This window comes from Armigeres subalbatus, chromosome 2 (genome assembly GCF_024139115.2).
Source record: "Armigeres subalbatus isolate Guangzhou_Male chromosome 2, GZ_Asu_2, whole genome shotgun sequence".
NCBI classification, from domain to species: domain Eukaryota; kingdom Metazoa; phylum Arthropoda; class Insecta; order Diptera; family Culicidae; genus Armigeres; species Armigeres subalbatus.
The window spans coordinates 395,909,986-395,931,368 of record NC_085140.1 but is presented as its reverse complement, the minus strand read 5'-3'; the positions used below and the strand labels follow the sequence as shown (position 1 = coordinate 395,931,368).

Sequence of the window (21,383 nt, the reverse complement as noted above, 5' to 3'; positions counted from 1 at the left end):
ATGAGCCCGGTAAACTGTCAAAACGCACGCAAACGTATCTATATTGTGTTTGGCCCATCAGTAAAACAAAAATGAATATGAACTGTCAAAAATTACAATAAATTAACACAAAATAGGCCTTTCCATGTGACACTATGCCGAGAGTGCACTTGTTTTCAACCGCTGAACAGGCCTGCAAGTCCGAAGCTGTCAATTGATGATGAAATCAGCTGTTTTTAAACGTCTCGTGAAAAGGCCCATACCGGGAAGCATTATTCTATTAGGGTAACCAACTTGATTTGGACCCCTATACACATTTTGGACCCTCCGCGACATTTTTCTGATTTCTGAACTAAAAACAATGCCGCTGCTACTTACCCCATTGGCTTCAGGAAATTAATATTGTTCAGCATCTGTTTCACTGGTTTCCCGTGCGCAAAATACGATATTTAGATGAAATTTCGAGGAAATTAGTTTGTTCAAGAAGGGGAGCGTTACAATGCGTTACGCTTAAAAGTATACATCACTGAAAATCTGAGAACGTACACATTAAGTTTTTGTCGAAATTGTGAATTTAAAAAGGGAGGAATCTTCTCATTGATGCATACCAATTGAAAGATAAGATTTGGCTTCGGCTCAATTGACCAGGGTAAATTAGAAATTCGACTTCGAAGAGACTAAATTGGGGGTGACCAAAATGTGTACATTTGGGGGTCCAAAATTGGGGGGTTGCACCATTGACGAATACATAGACCTAAATGTCCGGTACAAAGCCATCAGAAAATCGGGCACCATGTCTTCTTCTTCATTTTGAAGAAAATACCCCTCGTGGGTGACGAATTACATAAATATTTTACGAGCGCTGACTTACCCCTCTTGACGTTTTGACAGTTTGTTTGTTTTTCTCCCTCACCTTGTGACGTCGTTTCGGTTCGTTTGTTGTTTGTTCGTTTCGTTACTCAGTTGGAGCGTGAGTTCGACCGTTTTGGTGCCATCAAAAAGATCGAATATAACAAAGGGGACACCCAGGCCTACATTCTGTACGATTCTATTGATGCTGCTACGGCTGCTGTGAAGGAAATGCGTGGATTCCCGTTAGGGCACCGGATCGTCGTATTCGTATCGATTTTGCTGATAACGGAACAACACCATCGTTCTCAAAGCGCAGTGGAGGTTTTGAGGAAGGCGGTGAGTATCGTCGCGCCCCCGACTACGAAAATCCGGAAGGTGGTGCATCATACGAGGAAAATTCATTGTACGGCTATGGTGGAAGACCGTTCCGCGGCAGAGGAGGATTCCGCGGGCGTGGTGGTTTCCGTGGCAGTTTTCATAGTGATGGCCCACCGCACCACGGGGGCAATGATGAATGGCGTCGATCAGGAGCCGATGGTGAATCCTAACGGACGGAAACAACGAAATAGTGGACAGCCTGATGAAGGACGAGGAAGGTAAACACCACCTTCGTATTACTCTGCTACTACGCCTCGATCAACCCAAGTTGGAAGATGTGCAGTAGCGCATATCGACGTCATCGTCGCACGCAATCTTCCTCGGCATGCCGGGATCGACGTCATCGGTAGCATCGTCGGATGATGTCAGCGTTCAGACGCGTCCACTGCGTAATCTCGTGTCCTACCTGAAGCAGAAAGAAGCGGCCGGCGTTATATCCTTACTCAATAAGGAAACGGAAGCAACCGGTGTGCTCTACTCATTCCCGCCATGCGATTTTTCGACAGAATTGTTGAAACGAACATGTCACAACCTCAACCTCAGGAGGGACTGAAGGAAGACCATCTGGTAATCGTAGTGGTCCGAGGAGGAATCGCCTGAGTTGCGGATGAGGGCGCAGATAACACATAAGGTAAGATGATGAATAACGAACTGTAGAATAATTAGAAAAAAGGTTTAATTTTAATTTTTGTTATCAAAGACTTTTTCGTTGCTGCAGCGTATATACGGTAGTTTATTGTTTTTGCCATTTGATATAGGAGTGATCGGGGCAATATGGGCCACCTAAGGAAATCGTTCCGAAAAGCGCTGAAAAGCTCAACAAATCATCATTCAAATGTAGTTGACTTATACTAGGGAGTGTTACCTTTCATATTACGTCAATGAATGGTGAAAAATGCGTTTGGAAATTGTTGGAATGCATTTTTGAAAATGTATTGATTTTAATGTGTGTTCCCGACTATACGGGGCAATATGAGCCACCATTTGGGGCAGTATAGGCCGCCCATCCAAAACGTGTTTTTAGGAGAGAAAAGTGTGGTAACATGGAAGGATATGATATTCGTACGCTGTTGTACGTATATTCCATAGAGTATATTCCATACCAAATAAAAATAATAAACCACACAACAGCGGATCGAACCGATTTGCCACTCTTCACCGTTTGAATAGCCATATTTCAATTGATCAATAGTCATTTTTTTCTGTTTCAATCGCAGTAATGCGGTGTTGTAATTTTTTCGTAATGAATCTTACATAGATGATAATATTCTTGTATTTGGCAACTGAAATTTGAACTTGTTCGCATATTCAGGTCTGATATCTTGCTCTGTGCAGGTATGCCCATGTTGCCCCATAGAGACTGGTTTTGTAAAAAAATATTTGTTTGTTAAATTCAGATTTGTATCAGTACAAACATGTGTGCACAATATTCAATTAAAATATGTAGATCTTTTGATTTTGATGTATTTTAAACCTGTATTTTAATTATTTTTGTGTCAAAACCTTATTTATAAACTTCAAATCTTATAATAATTTTGCACATGCTGCAAAAATTTACATTTTCAAGTGTATTCTTAGGGACTCTAACAAAAGGCGGAAACACGAAAGGCGGAATCACAAAAGCCAGAATCTCGAAAGGCAGACGTTCTTATACGTGTAACAAAAGGCGGAATATATCATAAGGCGTAATTACAAAAGGCGGAAATACGAAAGGCGGAATTTCAAAAGGCAGAATTCAGTCATTTCTTAGTTTTACACAGGCACCTGCTTGAGGTAAAGGAGGACATGTTTTATTCTTTGAAGGCTCGCATCTGCCCGGTCTAAGTTGAAGGAGGATATGATTCCTTCTTTAAAAGCACGCCCCTCCGTATTTTTTTTCTATTTTATCAGGGTAGGGGACCAGGGTGCATTATGAACACCCGGGGCAGATTAGACGGTTGTCCGACATTTCGCGGTAAAACATTCCGCGGTAAACCATTTCGCGGTGTACCATTTCGCGGTCTGTATCATTTGGCGGTAATCTGTTTCGCGGTTTATACAATTTGGCGGTATTCCGTTTCGCGGTATATACTATTTCGCGGTTTACAATTTCGCGGTGATCCGTTTTGCGGTATTCAAACTTACCTTATCTTATTAACTTTTTTTTTTGTATTTTTAAGAGTTTGCCATTCTTTTCTACCAACTCTTAATTTTCTCTTCTTTATATGGCCGTTTCTTTCATTGCGTTTCCCTTTCAATTATTTTTCTCTTTTCTTTTACGCATTATTTTATGTTATTTCCAAAAGACATATACATTATTGTCAATATGATAATTAGATGTGTGAGCTTTGTCACCAAGATACACTATATCATATGATAAAGGTCGCTGTCTTAATACCTTAAAAGGCTATGGTATTCTGGTAGAACTTAGAAGATGAAAAAAACTGAAAATTATTCATAAGGCAAAATGTATCTTCCTTAAATGTTAGCCGGCATTAGGCGAAATATCATGTGCTGTCTTCTTCAAATGTTCGCATTTGCCCGGTATAAGACAAAATGTGTTGTTTCGTCTTCTTTAAATGTTCGCATTTGCCCGGTATAAGGCAAATTATGATGTTATGCCTTCTTTAAATATTTGCATTTGCCCGGTATAAGGCAAACTGTGTTGTTTTGTTTCTTCAAATGTTTGCATTTGCCCGGTATAACGCAAAATGTTAGGTTTTGCTTTCTTTAAATGTTTTCATTTGCCCGGTATAAGGCGAAGTGTGTTGTTTCGCATTCTTTACATACCATCGTAGGGGGTGACAATGGGTCAAATGGGGTTGAGAATGGGTCACTATTTTAACCACTTAGAATGCTTTTAGATTGGATTGAGGGCAAGAAGACTAAAATATAAGAGACCTTTTTGGACGATTTTGCTCTTCGACCTCCAGACTGCCGGTGAAAGTGATGACCCATTCTCACCCCCAGACCCATTGTCATCCCCGTTGCGGTGCCGGTAGTCGTATTTGCAAATATGTTTTGCTTCAAAACATTGTTTTTGTTGAGATTTGAATTTATATAAGTCTAATGTAAACTGGCTGGGTTCGATTCCCGGTGCCGGTCAAGGCAATTTTCGGATTGGATTCGTGTCAGCCTCATGATATACACTAATAAAAATCCACACATTTTTATTGGCAAAAATCTAAAGAAATTTACAAATAAATTTAATGTGTGCATTAATAACCACCCGCTATGGGAAAATCCACATAAAAGTTATTAGTTAATAAGAGTTATGTGTGTTTCCACATTTACGCTATGCGAATTCACATAGCCGTTATGTGGGAAATGCTATAGTCAAAATTTATGTGTGCCACACATAATGGATATGATTTGATTTTTGTCAGTGTACGAATGCAAAAATGGTAACTTGGCTTAGAAACTTCGCAGATAATAACTATGGAAGTGCTGAATGAACACCAAGCTGCGAGGCGGCTCTGTCCCAGTGTGGGGATATAAAACCAATAAGAAGAAGAAGAATGTAAACTCAATGATTATTCGCTTTACATAATAATTAGGTGAATTTTGAGGCTTTACAAAGCTAAAGAACACATTATTGAACTGCTTGTAACATTAGTAAAATTAAACCTGCAAATTGGTATTGACCGCGAAAAGTTTCACCGCGGAATAGTACTAACCGCGGAATGGTAAACCGACAAATGATATAAACCGCGAAATGTTATACCGCGAAATGATACTGAACGCGAAGTGGTAGACCGCGAACTGGTACACCGCGAAAAGGTTAACCGCGGAATGTTTTACCGCGAAATGTCGTACAATCAGATTAGACACCCCCAATATTCTTGTTAATTCAATCAATTTTCTACTTTCAATGCAGCGAACTCTATAATCCTTTCATAAACAACTAATTTATAGCGTAGAAGCCATTGTTTTATTTTCATAGCGCATAAATTTGACAAAAAAGTTAGAATGTCTTCCAAATGATTAAAAAGTTTCACTTTCCATAAAATAAGCTTTACTTTACCATAGAAGATGATTTCTCAATAATTGGTCATCCCATAGCAACATTCTGTTATTTACAGTGCTCTGGCATGCATTTGTGACAAGTTTCCTTGATTTTTACAATATTTCCAACAGTTTTTAAATATGTTCACCTGTTGGGGCAAACTGAACACTCTATATGGGGGTAGAACTGACACCTTAAAAATTAAAAACATACCTCAAACTCATCGAAATAGGCTTTCATATCGTGTTATTTTTGTGTTATCATGGTGCGGAATTATAAATGGCTATAAAAGTTCCAGTACATGAAATATATATACCATAGATGCATATATATACCATAGAAGTCGCTGAAAGTGCAACAAAAAAAGGAAGTGTTTTGTATAGATTTGGCAATCTCGTTGGGAAGTTGATCGGTACAACCCATTGGAAGGATTGGCGATGCCCATGGGCGTAGCTTGTGGATTTCGAGCAGGGGGGCGGGGGGCAACTTTTTGGGTCTTCTAATTCGTAGTTTTATAGTGGTTTTATGAAAACACATGAATATTAGTGCTTGGTACTATTTCCTTCTAAGTTCCAAAAACTTTGAAACGAAATCCACAACCAACAGGATCACAACAGCACGTTGCGCTGGGCGTTGAAGTCAGCGTTTTGTACTAGAACGCAACGCTAATAAACGTGACGCATTCATGCCCACAATGCAACGTTCGCGATGTGCGTTTATTAAACAGTAAATTAAACAAAAATATTGTGGATCCAGTTAAAAACCGAACTGAGCTCTCGCGACAATCGCATTTTCTCCCATTTCTGGATGTCGCAACTGCATCGCGAGTAATGCGCATCTATGCTATAGCCGTGCGCTATCCTGCGCACCACCCGCGATGCAGTTGCGACACTTGGAAATGGGAGAAAATGCGATTGTCGCGAGAGCTCAGTTCGGTTTTCAACTGGATCTACAATAATGATATTTGAATTTCTAAACAAATCCCCTCTGAAATAATATTTATTATCAAATAGGCAGAAAAAAAAAACAATATGCAAGCTTCCTCCAGGAATTCCTTCGACAATTGCTCCAGTCATTCTATCCGAAGTTCTATCAGGAATTCTTTAAGAATGCCTCCAGCAACTTCTTCGGCAATGTCTTCAGGAATTTCACCATTAATTTCGCCGGGAAATAATCCAAAAATTTCACCATTATTTACTCCAAGAAGTTCCTAAGACTATTCCTTGGAAATTCCGTACAACTGCCAGTAAACATTCCTGAGAATTTCGAAAAAATCTTCGAATTTCTGGTGTAAATTCCATAAAATTTTCCCTGAAAGTTTCAAATAATTTCTTGTGAAAATTTCAAAGAATTTTTCCTGGAATTTCACCGAACATTTATACAGAAATTATACCGAAAATGAAATTTTCGGAAGAGTTCCTAGATTAATTCCCAAAGTAATCCTGACAGAATTCCGGTGAAAACATCAAGATTTCCACTGGGAGATCCTCCAGAGTTTCTCCAAAAACTCCTCCGGGAATTCTTCCAGGAGTTCCACCGGCAGTTCCTCCAGGATTTCCTCCGAGAATTATTCCAGTAGTTCTATCGGCAGTTCCTACGGGGGTTCCTCTGAAAATTCTTCCGGGAAATTCTCCAGAATTTCCTCTGGGAATTCATTCAGGCTTTCTTTCTGGAATTCATTTAGTTTTCTTCAGGAATTTATATAGAAATTCACCCAGAAGCTCCTCCGAGAATTTCTCTGGGAGCTCCTCAGGGAATTCTCCGGGATGTCCTCTGACGATGACGATGGTCCAGCTATATACCCCTACAAAGGTTTCAGCTAGACGAGATTTGTCTATAAGATGAATTTTCCACGATTTTTTCCGAGGATTCTTCTGATAGTTTCCTTCTGATAGTAAATTATCCCGGGAGTTTCTTCTGAACTTGCTCCGGAAGTTCCTACGAGAATTTCTCCGAGAGCTCCTTCGGGAATTCCACCAGTAGCTCTGCCAGGAACTCATTCAGGCTTTTTTTAGAAAATCATTTAGGCTTTCTTCAGAAATTTAAATGGAAATTCTTCCAGAAGTTCTTCCGAAGTTTCTGTGGGAGTTCCTCCGGGAGGTCCTCTAGGAATTCTTCTAGGAGTTCCTCCTGAAATTCTTTCGAGAGTTCTTACGGGAGCTCCTCCGGCAGTTCCTTCTGGGAACTCCTCCGAGATACACCTCAGAAGAGAAATTCCAGAGTAATTTCCGGAGGAATTCCTGTAGAAATTATCAGAGGAATTCTAAGTCGCTAAGTTAACTAAGTTATTAGGAAATGCTAAGACAATGTAACAATAAAACCGGACTTAGTTAACTCCTTGATAGAGGTACAATATATGTAACCGAAAAGTCGGATAAAAACCCAGATTAAACCACCTAGCGGTGATGATGCCTTTCTCGTGCAGTAAAAAATAGTATTTTGGCCATAACTTCTGAGCCCATAGTCCGATCCGGCCAATTTTCAATAGGAAACAATGGGACAGCACTATGCGTCGAATGCATGCGAGCAAATCGGTAAAGGATAAGTGCCTGAAAAATGAGTGACATTTTTGCATAGTTTTGCACACACACACACACATACATACATACACACATACACACACACACACACACATACATACATACACACATACACACACACATACATACATACACACATACACACACACACACACACACATTAGGGAGCGTCAAGGTGGGATGGTCGGTATGCCCTGTGCGCATATACGAGCAACCCGAAGTTTGCTTCAAGTGCCTGGAACCGGGGCACAAGCAATGGGACTGCAAAGGCCCTGACAGAAGCAATCTCTGCCGACGCTGCGGATTGGAGGGACATAAGGCACAATGCTGCACGAACCCTCCCAATTGTTTGATTTGTTCCAGCAAAGCTGTGAACAGCAAGCACCCCATGGGGGGTTCGATGTGCTCGGCGTTTAAGCGTGCTGCAAAATCAAAGTGCAGGTAACGCAGCTGGCTTGCTCGGCATCGCCCGAGTGTTTGGTGTGCGCAGGTTTAGAGGAAACGGCGGAACACGTGTTGTTCGTGTGCTCACGTTTTCGCGCAATGCGTGACCACATGCTTGCCACATGTGGTCTGGACACTACCCCGGACAACCTAGTTCAGAGGATGTGTAAAGATGAAGTTGGCTGGAACGCCGTTTTATCGACTATCGCCCAAATCGTCTCGGAGCTACACAGAAGGTGGCGCGTGGACTCAAGGATGGCTAGTTCAGGCGCATATAAGAGGTGGTCCAAGGGATCGGAGTCGGCTTCATGGGTCATACTGTGGTCGGTGGTCATGCTCTGTGGTCGAACTCGATCCTTTTATCGAACAAGTGGCCGCGCGAAGAACAACATGGTATCGTCGCTTTCGCGGCGTCGGTCAACCGGGCGGGTTCCGAGCCTGAGGACGGAAAGGGGTCCTCGTCAAGGCTGGGGCAGGCGTAGGCCTCGCGTCGGCAAGTCCCTCTGTGTGCTGGCGAATAGGCCCTATCGCAGAAAGGTCAATTTGGGGTGCACGCGGCATCATCATTCTTGATACCAGTCGTGCAGAGGGAAGCAGGCGCGAAGTCGACCCTTCCCACCTTCCGAGGACATAGGGCGTGGTAAGGCCACCTGGAAAGCCGGCAACGCGCTGGCACGATACCATGGTGTTCTTCTAGAAAAGCGAGTTACGATGTTCGGTGCTGCAAGGATACGCAGCTAACCTCGAGGGTGCGTTGTGCACTGGCCCCCCTTTGAAGCATTACTTTCTGGTTGTACCGAAGGGACTATGGACTTGGCGGCAATGGAAACGGTTTAGCGGGTCGAGAATGTAGTCCTGCCTCCCTCGGTGATCCCTAACCCCGCACTTCCTGGTCAACCCAGGATGTCTGTTGAGCAGATTCCCCCTCCATTGTTTAGGAAGAAAAAAAAACACACACACACACACACACACACACACACACACACACACACACATATACACAGACATCACCTCAATTCGTCGAGCTGAGTCGATCAGTATATAACACTATGGGTCTCCGGGCCTCCTATAAAAAGTTCACTTTCGGAGCGAACATATAGCCTTTACGTATACTTTAAATACGAGAAAGGCAAAACGTAAAACCCGTTTTTGAGCATAGAGGACATAACAGCCATAAGAGTCATAACCTCAAATATTATTATTATCTTTATTTGGGAAGTTTTCAGTCCAAGGCTGGCTCACCTCGAATCCAGGAATTTCCTGTGAAGTTCCTGGAGGGATTCCCAGAGGAACTCTTGGTAAAACTCCTGGAGGAGCTCCCGGAGGTACTCCCACAAGCACTTCCAGAGGAACTCCCACAAGGAATTCCTGAAATAATTCTTGTTCCTGAAGGAATTTCCGGAGAAATATCAGAAGTAATTCCCGGATAAAATACCGAAAATTAATACCGGAGATGCCGAAATTCCCAGATGAAATCCTGAAATTATTCCCAGATGAATTGCTGATGGAATTACTGGATGCATTCCCGGGCGTTTGTTCTTAATAAATTCCTGGAAGAACTCAATGGAAGATGTCCTGGAGGAACTCTCAAATTAATTTCCGAATGAAATTCTGGAGTATATTCCGAGTGAAGTCCGGAAAGAATTCTAGGACAATTCTGTGAAAAATTCCCGTAGTAATTCCTGAGCAAATTCCAGGAGAAGTACCTGAAGGAATTCCCGGAAAAATACCTGGGAGAATTTCCGGGGAAATACTTGGACGAACTCCTGGAGAAATTCTCAGAGAAATTTGTAAAAAAAAATCTTGAAGGATATTCTCCTGGATATTCTGAAGTAATTGCGAAAAGAATTCTAGAATTAAATCCTAGAGGATTTCGCTATTAAGTTTATGGCGGTTTTATCCCGGAGGAATTAAAGGAAGAGCTCCTGGAGAAATGCCTGCAGAAGTTCCTTGAAGAATTTCCGAAGGAATTTCTTATAGATTTACAAGTGAAATTATGGAGCGAAATCGGAGAATTTCTGTCATAAATTTTTGAAGAAACTTCTGGTGGAATTTCGGGAGGAAATTCCGTATGTATTCTTGAAGGAACTCTCGAATACATTCCAGAAAAAAATGCCGAAGAAATGTCTAGAAGTAAAACTTAGAAAGAAGTAAAAAATCTTCAAGGAATTTCCTTCTGAATTCCCTAAAAAAATAGTGAGGGGTTTCTAGATAAAAAGGAATTACAATTACATGAGAAGGATTTTCGAACGATTTTCAAAAGGAATTTGTGGATAACTTCCCGGAGGAATTAAGAAGTTTCCAGGGGAGCTTCTAGAAGGATTTTAAGGAGAATTTATGAACCCGAAATGTTTCGAGTTGTTTTGAACTTTCATATTCTTTCATATTCTATTCATTCCTATTATGGATCCTGGATACCCTAATAAGTTTTTGGGAATCTTTTGAATTTCAACCACCTATTTCTGAATATGATTGGATTGTAAAGTGCACATGTTAAGGGAATTCATTCCAGTCCCCGTTCAATCTTACCACCATTTAGGGGGGGCGACGGCCCCCCCTGCTCCCCTCTGGCTACGCCCTTGGCGATGCCAGTAGGGTGGACAAGAGCATGCATAGATTATACAATAGTTAGGGAAGAGACGATTGAGAAGGGGTCTTGCAATAAGTGTGAGGATCCATATAAAAAAAATCATATGCTTCATACAAAAAGTTCGACATACATGTATGATGCCGGCTGAAAGTGGCGCATATTTTTGCGTTACGTAATCAATTTTCTTCTATTCATCATAGAATTAATATAGAAAACGACCATATATGACCTTGCTTAAAAAGAGGGAAATAGATTTTCGGATGTTAATGATCCACAATTTTAGGTGTCTCATACAAAATCATGACAGGAAGATGAATAATTGGGTAATATTTCTGTTGGATGATCCATAAAATAGGTTACGATGGCATATAATCACGAGTAAGATAATTTTCTTCATATTTTATAAGGGTGTTCATAATGCCCCATGGGGGTGTCCAATCTACCCCGCTACCTTCCCGAGAGCAGTGAAAAATTACCTATTACAAAATCGTCCTATTTGATTGAAATTGCCTTATTTTCAATACGATTTAAAACAGAACTGGTAGTTAACGAGTAATAGTATCTTGTAATTGCTAGAAATCTGAATTATATTTTATTTTTTATTTAAAATTATTATATTAAAAACGGTTCCAACCACGATGCCGAAACCAATCAATCAAGCAATAATCAACCGACCAATAAACCAATCAGTCGATCGACCTACCAATCAACTAATCGGCCTATCAAGCAACCAACTAATCAAACAACCTACCAATCAAGCAACTAACCATTCAACAGACCAAGAATGCTACAACCAATCAAGCAGCAAACAATACAATTAATCAAGAAAGGGGGGTCCCGTAGCGTAGTTGGCTACACGTTCGCCTTTTAAGCGAATGGTCATGGGTTCGATTCCCAGCCCCCCCATCCACCAACTCTCGTCAGTCGCATGATCCGCAGCCCATACGGTGGCGTTTTTGGGGTACGCGCCTTACCGTCACGGCTGCCTGATGATGACTGACAACTTGTTCTTCTCGGAGGCATTCCTCCAACGTTACCCGGATTTAAATGGCAACCGAACAAGCAACGATCATTGGATACTCGACATGGACAAACGGACACAATGGACTCACGACAAGACGAACTGGCAACGACAAAAAAAAACAAATTATGGAAATCTAAACATAGATTCTGTGTGGATTCTGTACAGCAGAATACCATAGTAGATCACGGCACAGTAGCGGTTAAGAACACAGAGTGCCTACCAAATAAATATATGAATAAAAAAATACAATCAATCAAGCAATCAACCATTCAAGAATGCTACCAATGAATTAAAAAACCAATTAATCAATCGAGCAACTAACCAATCAACCAACCCACCAATCAACCAACCCACCAATCAAGCAACCAACCATTCAACCAACTAACAAATCAATCAAGCAACCAAATAACCACTCCAGCAACCATTCAAGCAAGCTATTAAACAACCAATCAAGCAATCAACAAAAAAAACTAATTCAACTAACCAGCCGACCAACCAATCAAGCAACCAAATAATCAACCATTCCAGCAAGCTACCAACTAACCAAGCAATCAATCAACCAACAAAACAACATATCAACTAACCAATCAACCAAATAACCAATCAATTAAGCAACCAACTAACAATCAGCCAATCAATCAACAATGAAGCAACCATCAACCAACTAACCCAGCAACCATTCAAGCAAACTACCAATCAACCAACCAACTAATCAACCAAATACCCAACCAATTAAGCAACCAACCATTCTACAAACTAACAAATCAAGCAGCAACCTATCAACCAAATAACTAATCAATTAAACGACCATACATTCAAGCATGCTATCAATCAACCAACCAATCAAGCATTCAACCAATAATCAAGCAACCAACCAACTAATCAATCAATCAAGCAACCAACCAATTAGCCATCCAAGCAACCAACAAAACAACTACAGTAAAACCTCCATGAGTCGATGTTCTATGACTCGATATCGACTCATGGAAGCAAATTATCCCATATTAAAAAATATTTTCTGGGTTACTGTGATGGTCCATTCAAACAGATTTCCAAAGATTTCCTATTCCACATGTCGATATTTCCATGAGTCGATGGTCCCTTCAATATCGACTCATGGAGGTTTGACTGTAATCAACTAATCAGCCGACCAACGAATCAAGTTACCAATCAACCAACCAGTCAAGCAACCTATAAATCAAATAACAAACCATTCAAGCAAGCTACCAATCAACCAAGCAATCAAGCAACGAACCAACTAATCAACTCATCAAGCAACCAACCAACAATCAACCAACCAGTCAACTAAATAACCAACTAATCGACCATTCCAGCAACCAACCAATCAATCAAGCTACCAATCAACCAATCAAGCAACCAGCCAATAAACAAGCAACTAACCAAACAATCAAGCTACCAACCAATCAGCCTTTCAAGCAACCAACAAAACAACTAATCAACTAACCAGCCGACCAACAATCAATCAACCAGTCAAGCAACCAACCAACCAACTATCAACCATTCAATAGTTCTACCAACCAGCAAATCAAGCAGCAACCAACCAATCAATCAATCATTCTACCAACTAACAAATCAAGCAACCAACCAATAATCAAGCAACCAACCAACTAATCTACCAATCAAGCAATCAACAAAACAACCAATCAGCCATTCAAGAAACCAACAAAACAACTAATCAACTAACCAGTCGACCAACCAATCAATCAACCAGTCAAGCAACCAATCAACCAAATAACCAACCAATCAAGCAACCAACCATTCAACAGTTCTACCAACTAACAAATCAAGCACCAACCAACCAATTAATCATTCTATCAACCAACCAACCAATCAAGCAACAAACAATGAAGCAACCAACCAACCAATTTAGCAACCAACCAACTATCAAGGAACCAACTAATCAACAGTTCTACCAACTAACAAATCAAGCAACAATCAACCGATCAACCAATCAAGAAACCAACCAACAAAACAACTAATCAACCAACCAGCCGACCAACCATTCAATCAAACGGTAAAGCAACCCATCAACCAAATAACCAACCAATTAAGCTACCAATCAATGAATCCAGCAATCAGCCATTCAAGCAAGCTACCAATCAATCAAGCAATGAATCAAGCAATATAATCAACTCAAATTCTTAGATCTCATCCAAAGTTCAAATCAAGTGCGAGTCAAACACCACCCGACTCATGGCAGAGAGAATCGTTCATGATTCGACTTGTGGTTTGAATCATTGCTTGATTTCTACGTATCATTCTCCGTTGAATTAATCGAATTTACTTTCTTTGCTTAAAACATTGGAAAATAAATCCATAAGTAACATAAAATACGCTTCTATTGGGTTTTGGTTCTTTTTGAAGCGAAATCCTTTTTGGCGATTAAGCGGAACGATGCGATTCTGCATGCAAAACTCAAGCACGATGCTCCCTCTGAGCAGATATCTATTCAGTCTCACCCGTCTCACCTGTTTGGAATTAAATTGGAACAATAACCGTGGACCTGATTCCTGAAGGCAAAAGCTTCAACCAGAATAGACTTTTAGGAAAATATGATCTAATTAATTAATAATCACAGTATCTACTTTTTGTGGTAACCCTATGCGAACGCTTGAGAACTCGCTCAGAGAAGCGAGAAAGCAGGAAGAGAGAAAAGGGAATTAAGTAGTTTTAGACATGTATCGAATAGGAGAAATATACTACGATCAGAAGTTAACTAACTACCCACTGAACAAGACGTGTTTACGCTTACTATATCTAGAAGACAAAGTCTACTCCCCTTTTTACTAGATACTTCAGTGGCGTACGAGGATAGATTTTTATAAGTAAAGTTTTTACAGTTGGTTTTAATTTTTGCGAGTGACTGCGTGCATTTTGTGAAAGTTTTATAGTGTTTTGGTAGGATTACCAAATATACCATTTGTTTCAAGAACACTCGGCGTAAGTATTCCTTTGTGAAGTGACAAAGAATTTTGCTTTCCACCCATTTTTCACGTTTGGACGGCCATTGTTCTGAGTTTTTCCTTTATGTGAAACTATTTGCGCCAGAACAATCGCTTCATTTTCTTTTGTGGTGATGAGAAGTTTTTCAAACGCCATTTTTACGGTTTGTGTAAAACATATAGAGAAAACCTTTTATAAACCATTGTGTTAAATAGAAGCCATTTTGTAAAAAAAAAAATTAAAACGTGGTTGGAATTTTGTCGACGATCATTTTCTTTTACACACACATTTTTGGTTTTCCACATTTTACAGCATTTATGCGAATTCCACGAATACTAAAAACACTTTTTCTCGGTGTGAACCGTTCGCCGAAGGAGGATCAGTGACCAAGAACGCGGATACAAAAAAAGGGAAAATCTGACGGAGGTGACAGTTGCGCTAACAGTAGTGTGAGTGTGGCATCAGAACCTAACATCGTTTTCACCACTACCGACAACCCGAGCATTGGAGCCAAACAGTCGGTGATTGTTTTGTGTCGGCGTCGAAATCAGCAAATTTTGGAAAGTGCATCGAAAAGTGCATCTGCGGAGGTCAACGAACTACCGAGTGTGAAGCCGTCGGTCAGCTGGTTTTATTGTGTGCCGGTGGTGAACAATATTGATTGGGTGCTGTTGGGTCGCAGAGCTGCTGCTGTTACGTGGATATTTTTTGATCGAGTGCAACGAAGGAAAGCTTTTGTTTATGGTGGATGCTGCAGTGAAGATTTTTTTTAGAAGTGCTTCGAGGAAGAAACTTTCGTGCGGATTTTGTTGCTGTGTGCTGTTTTGGTGACGATTTGGATCTGGTGGAGTGCATCTTATTTTGGATCGACGAGTGCATTGTTTAAACAGGTACGTTGTTTTGGTTTTGTTTTTTATTTGTCAGCGAGATTTATTTTATTGATTTTGTGTTTTGGTTGGGTCCAATTTTAATTTTGATTTTTTGTTGACATTTTGTGCGTTTCTTTGGGAAGGATGACCTTGACATCGATTGCTGATCCTGTCGTCCATTCAGTGCCATTCAGCCAATACCAAGAACAGCTGGAATGGATCTTTAAACTTAATGAATTTCCGGAAGAACGTTATAAAACGACATTCCTTGCAGTCTGTGGAAAAGAGATTTTCACAGAACTTAAAAGGCTATTCCCAGGAAAGAATTTCAATGATTTAACGTATAAACAAATGACTGATGAACTAAAAAAACGTTATGACAAGAACGATTCAGCTGTTGTGCATAGTTACAAATTTTGGACAAAAAGGCAAGGTAGAAACGAGTCACTAGAGGATTTTGTAATTACAGTCAAGAATTTGGCTGAAAGATGCGATTTTGGAGAATTCAAAGAAAGGGCGATTCGTGATATGCTTGTAATTGGAGTGAACGATGTTCAGTTACAGAAACGGTTATGTGATGAAGAGGATTTGTCTGCTGCTAAAGCAGAACGGTTGATTCTCAATTCGGAGATATCGGCTTGTAGGACGAAGCAATTGAAACACGACGATGACAGACGCGTTAGTTTAGTGGCCAGATTGGGTAACTGATCTGATGCTTCGCGGTCTAGGAGTAGATTCCGGAAGCCGGAGCCGTAGTTTTGATAGAAATCGATCGTTTTTGTCCAGGAGTAGAAGCAATGGTAGATACCAAGGCAAAAGAGGCGCAAGCTCAGGTAAACCAGTTTACCTTTGTTCCTTTTGCAAGCGAACTGGACATACAAGGAAATTTTGCTACCGTTTGCATGGAAAAAGCCCGCGTAAGAACCAAGCCAGTGTTAAATTTCTTGATTCTCCAAAACCATCTTCCAGTACAAAAGATTCAGGACTGTTTAAGCGTTTAAAGAAAGATTTAGACTCAGATTCAGATTATTCTGATGGCATGCCTTGTCTCATGATCTCGTCAGTCAACAAGATCAGTGATCCCTGCTATGTGGAGGTTTTAATCAATCGAAAGCGTCTAACCATGGAGATTGATTGTGGATCAACGGAGAGCGTTATTCCAGAAGAGCTGTATTTGAGAAATTTCAAAGCTGTGAGCTGCAGCGATGCAACAAAAACTTGTTGTTATTGACGGAAACAAATTGAATGTAGTTGGAAGAATTTGTGTTGATGTACAGCTCGCTGGGAACCGGAAACAGCTAACCATGGTTGTTTTACGGTGCAAGAACAATTTCATCCCTCTGGTTGGCCGTGTTACATGGTTGGACGAATTTTATTTAGGATGGCGAAACACATTTAACAATCCTCCGTTGATGGTTGGGAACATTGACGTGACTGACGAGCAAACAGTTGTCGATGAAGTAATGAGTAAGTTTCCGACGATTTTCACCAAAGATTTTCTAGTCCGATAGTTGGTTATAAGGGAGAGTTAATCTTGAAGGAAGATACACCAATTTTTAAGAAGCCTATGAGGTGCCGTTGCGTTTGAGACCGCAAGTTGTTGATTATTTGGAAGATTTGGAAAAGCAAAAAGTTATCACACCAGTTGAAGCCAGCGAATGGGCTTCGCCGGTTATTGCCATTGTCAAAAGGATAAACATATTCGTTTGGTGATAGACTGCAAAGTATCTATCAATAAAGTTTTGCTTCCAAATACGTACCCTTTGCCTGTTGCTCAGGATCTTTTTGCTACACTTTCGGGTTCAAAAATTTTCTGCTCTTTGGACTTGGAGGGTGCTTATACTCAGCTACTTTTGACCGATCGTTCGAAGAGGTTCATGGTAATAAATACCATCAAGGGCCTCTATACATACAACAGACTCCCACAGGGAGCTTCGTCTAGCGCTGCAATTTTTCTAAAGGGCATGGACCGAGTACTTTGTGGTTTGGAGAACGTTACAGTTTATTTGGACGACGTGCTGATAGCGGGAGAAAACTTCAACGAGTGCAAGAAGAAACTTTTTTTGGTTTTAGAAAGGCTAACTAAAGCCAACATAAAGGTAAATCTAAAGAAATGCAAATTTTTTGTAACGCGTTTGCCTTATTTGGGGCATGTTTTAACGGACGAGGGATTGCTTCCCTGCCCTGATAAAGTTAAAACTATTCGTGAAGCGAAAGCTCCACGGAATGTTTCAGAACTAAAGGCGTTTTTGGGACTTGTAACTTTTTATTCGAAGTTCATTCCAAATTTATCTTCTCGCATCAGCTGCCTTTACAACCTTTTGAAGAAAAACGTGACGTATTGTTGGACTGACAACTGTGAAAAAGCATTCAATGATTGTAAAGGATTTCTTTTAAACCCAAACCTTTTGGAATATTTTGACCCGTATAAGCCAGTTGTAGTAGTAACAGATGCCTGTAGCTATGGATTAGGAGGTGTAATTGCACATTTGGTTGAGGACGAGGAGAAACCTATATGCTTTACCTCTTTTTCTTTAAACAGTGCCCAGAAAAATTACCCTATATTGCATCTCGAGGCGTTAGCAGTTGTGAGCACCGTAAAGAAATTTCATAAATTCCTTTACGGTATGCATTTTACTATCTACACCGATCACAAGCCTCTAATCGGAATTTTTGGAAAGGAGGGTAAGAATTCCATTTCGGTGACACGTTTGCAGAGGTACGTTATGGAGCTTTCCATTTATGACTACGATATTGTGTATCGGCCTTCATCCCGAATGGGTAATGCCGATTTTTGCAGTCGTTTTCCTTTATCAGAGGTGATTCCCAAAGATTGGGCACGGGAATATGTCAAAAATTTAAATTTTTCCAACGAATTTCCAATTGATTACAAAGAGGTGGCATTAAAGACTCTAAGCGATGAGTTCCTACAGACAATTTTGAAATATTTGAAGCAGGGTTGGCCTCAGAGATTGGAACGGCGTTTTGTTGACGTGTACTCACATTACCAGGAGCTTGAAGAGGTCGATGGATGCGTTTTGTTCCAGGATCGCGTGGTTATTCCTGAAAGTATGAAGCGAAAGGTACTCAAAATGCTTCCATATGAACCACTCAGGAATCAGCAAAATCAAACAGCTAGCTCGGAGGACAGTTTATTGGTTCGGGTTGAACAAGGATGTTGAAGACTACGTAAAGACTCTGTGCGATATGCCATCAAATGACAGCGATCAACCAAAAGGCTCCCTATTCCAAGTGGATTCCGACGACTAAACCCTTCAGCAGAATTCATGCTGATTTTTTCATTTTGATAGAAAGGTTTTTTTGTTGTGGTTGACAGCTTTACCAAATGGATCGAGTTAGAGTACATGCGACATGGAACAGACTGCAAAAGGTTTTGAAGATACTTTTAGGGATTTTTGCTCGATACGGATTGCCGGATGTTGTAGTTACGGATGGAGGACCACCATTCAACTCAGACAGTTTTGTAACCTTTTGAAAAATCAAGGATTTTGGTCATGAAAAGTCCACCATACCATCCGGAGAGCAATGGACAAGCAGAGCGAACAGTTCGATTGGTAAAAGACGTTTTGAAAAAGTTTATGCTGGATTCGGAGATCAGAAGTTTAGATGTTGAAGAACAAATTGCTTATTTTTTATCAAACTATCGCAACATTTGCTTAGACAACAAAGGCCAATTTCCTTCAGAAAGATTACTCTCCTATAAGCCAAAAACCTTGATGGACCTAATTAATCCTAAGAATAATTTTAAAACCACTTGACTAACTCGCATGATGATTCTTATTTGGCTAATGCGCAACTTAATAAAAAGCCAGACGCATTCAATAAGATCAAGAATGGAGATTAGATTTTTTACAAAAACATTAACCCAACCGACATCAGAAGATGGTTGCCAGCCACATTTTTAAAACAGGTTTCTGATGCTACTTTCCAGATTTCTCTTGGGGGAAGGATAGTGTTGGCGCATAAGCGTCAGCTTAAGCTATCTTCTAACTCTCGCCGTAAAGGAACTTTAATGTTCCCACATGAGAGTTCAGCGACCCCAATGCATGATCCAGCACTCATTTTGTCGCCAGTAAGAAATCCAGAAGCAGCACCAGTTTCGTCATCTGTAGAAGCACCACTTTTGTCGTCGTCATCGAATGTTTTATCACCGATTTCGGTGAGACGTAGTAACGAATCAGGAACAAGAAGTAAAGAAGACGGAATGAAGAAGAATCCGAATCCGACGACCAATCTACTCAAGATTTCGAATTTTATGGCTACCCAGCCGATTCTTTTATTTTCTCTAGTGTAGAACCACAGGAAGATTTACAGCATGAAGAAGAATCAGATCCACTCCGGTGGTTCCGATAAGACGTTCTAAAAGAAGAAATAAGAAAAGAAGGAAAAGTGAATTTGTCTACTATTAGTAGAATCGAAAGAATAGTGAATTTTAAATTGTACAAATGTAAATTTAGTTTTTATAGTAGTTAAGCATGAATATAGTGCATTCGAGTAGTGAAATTATTACTAAATGGATTTAGTGTTGTAAATACTTTGAATTTTATTTGAACTATAGTCTTTAACTTAAGGATGGAGGAGTTGTGGTAACCCTATGCGAACGCTTGAGAACTCGCTCAGAGAAGCGAGAAAGCAGGAAGAGAGAAAAGGGAATTAAGTAGTTTTAGACATGTATCGAATAGGAGAAATATACTACGATCAGAAGTTAACTAACTACCCACTGAACAAGACGTGTTTACGCTTACTATATCTAGAAGACAAAGTCTACTCCCCTTTTTACTAGATACTTCACTTTTGTTAGGTATTTTAGAAATAGTTATTAAGGTTATTCAGGAAAAAATTTTCGAGATTCGATATCATTGCTTCTATCGCTCCAAAAAATTCTAACAAAATTCTGTACACTAGACGATCAACAGCTGAAATTCATTTAATTGCAACGCTTTTTAACTGTAATTCGATAGCTGCAACAGTTTTATAGTTATCGGATAGGTAACCGCTAAACTTTAAAATTATACGAAATTCCATGGCAGCTACATTGAGCTACAAAATCAACGTTTGAAGAAAGCTTTGACTTCTAAAATTAGTAGCCGTTTATCAAACAGTTAGCAAACTAAGCCTTGTCTTGTCTTGGCTTAGCACATGAACACTGCACAGCCAGTATAAAACAGTTAGCAAACTAAGCATTGCTAACAAACAAAAATTGAAAGATTTGACTGAAGCGTATTACTAAAACGTATTAAACTATGAACTTTTTTTTGTCCCGCGTTCACACAAAATTTATCTGGTCACATTATTCTATAATTAAGTCGAGAATTCAGTAAATCCACAAATAATTAATACGAGATTAGCAGTACCGCGATTTAAGATAATCTTTGGGAAACGCATACAAGTGAGAAGCTGCAGAAAATACTGTAAACATCTCATGAATATAATTCTGAATGAATCCGCTGGTTGTTTCCTCTCATGATTCAATTCTTTCACAATTTTTCCACGGTTGTGTTTCAAAAACAGTAAACTTTTCAATAAGATTTTCGATCCTTTCAGATCAAACGAGTGCGACAACGGGCCGTGGTTGGAGGCAACAAATAAGAAGCTGCTGACCTTTTCCTTCCAGTCCAATCCTTTCATTTGATGGCTATGCATAGTGGTGCGAAACGTCAGCTTTCCTGGATTGTTCAACACTAGAGTACATCTGTGTCCTGTTAATACTACACCACAGAGATTATTCAACACGAAA

General features: G+C 40.1%; 1 pseudogene; it reads left to right on the top strand.

The window, feature by feature from the left end:
• On the top strand, positions 1-21,368 carry LOC134210223 (RNA-binding protein spenito-like; annotated as a pseudogene).
• The last annotated feature ends 15 nt before the right edge of the window (positions 21,369-21,383 follow it).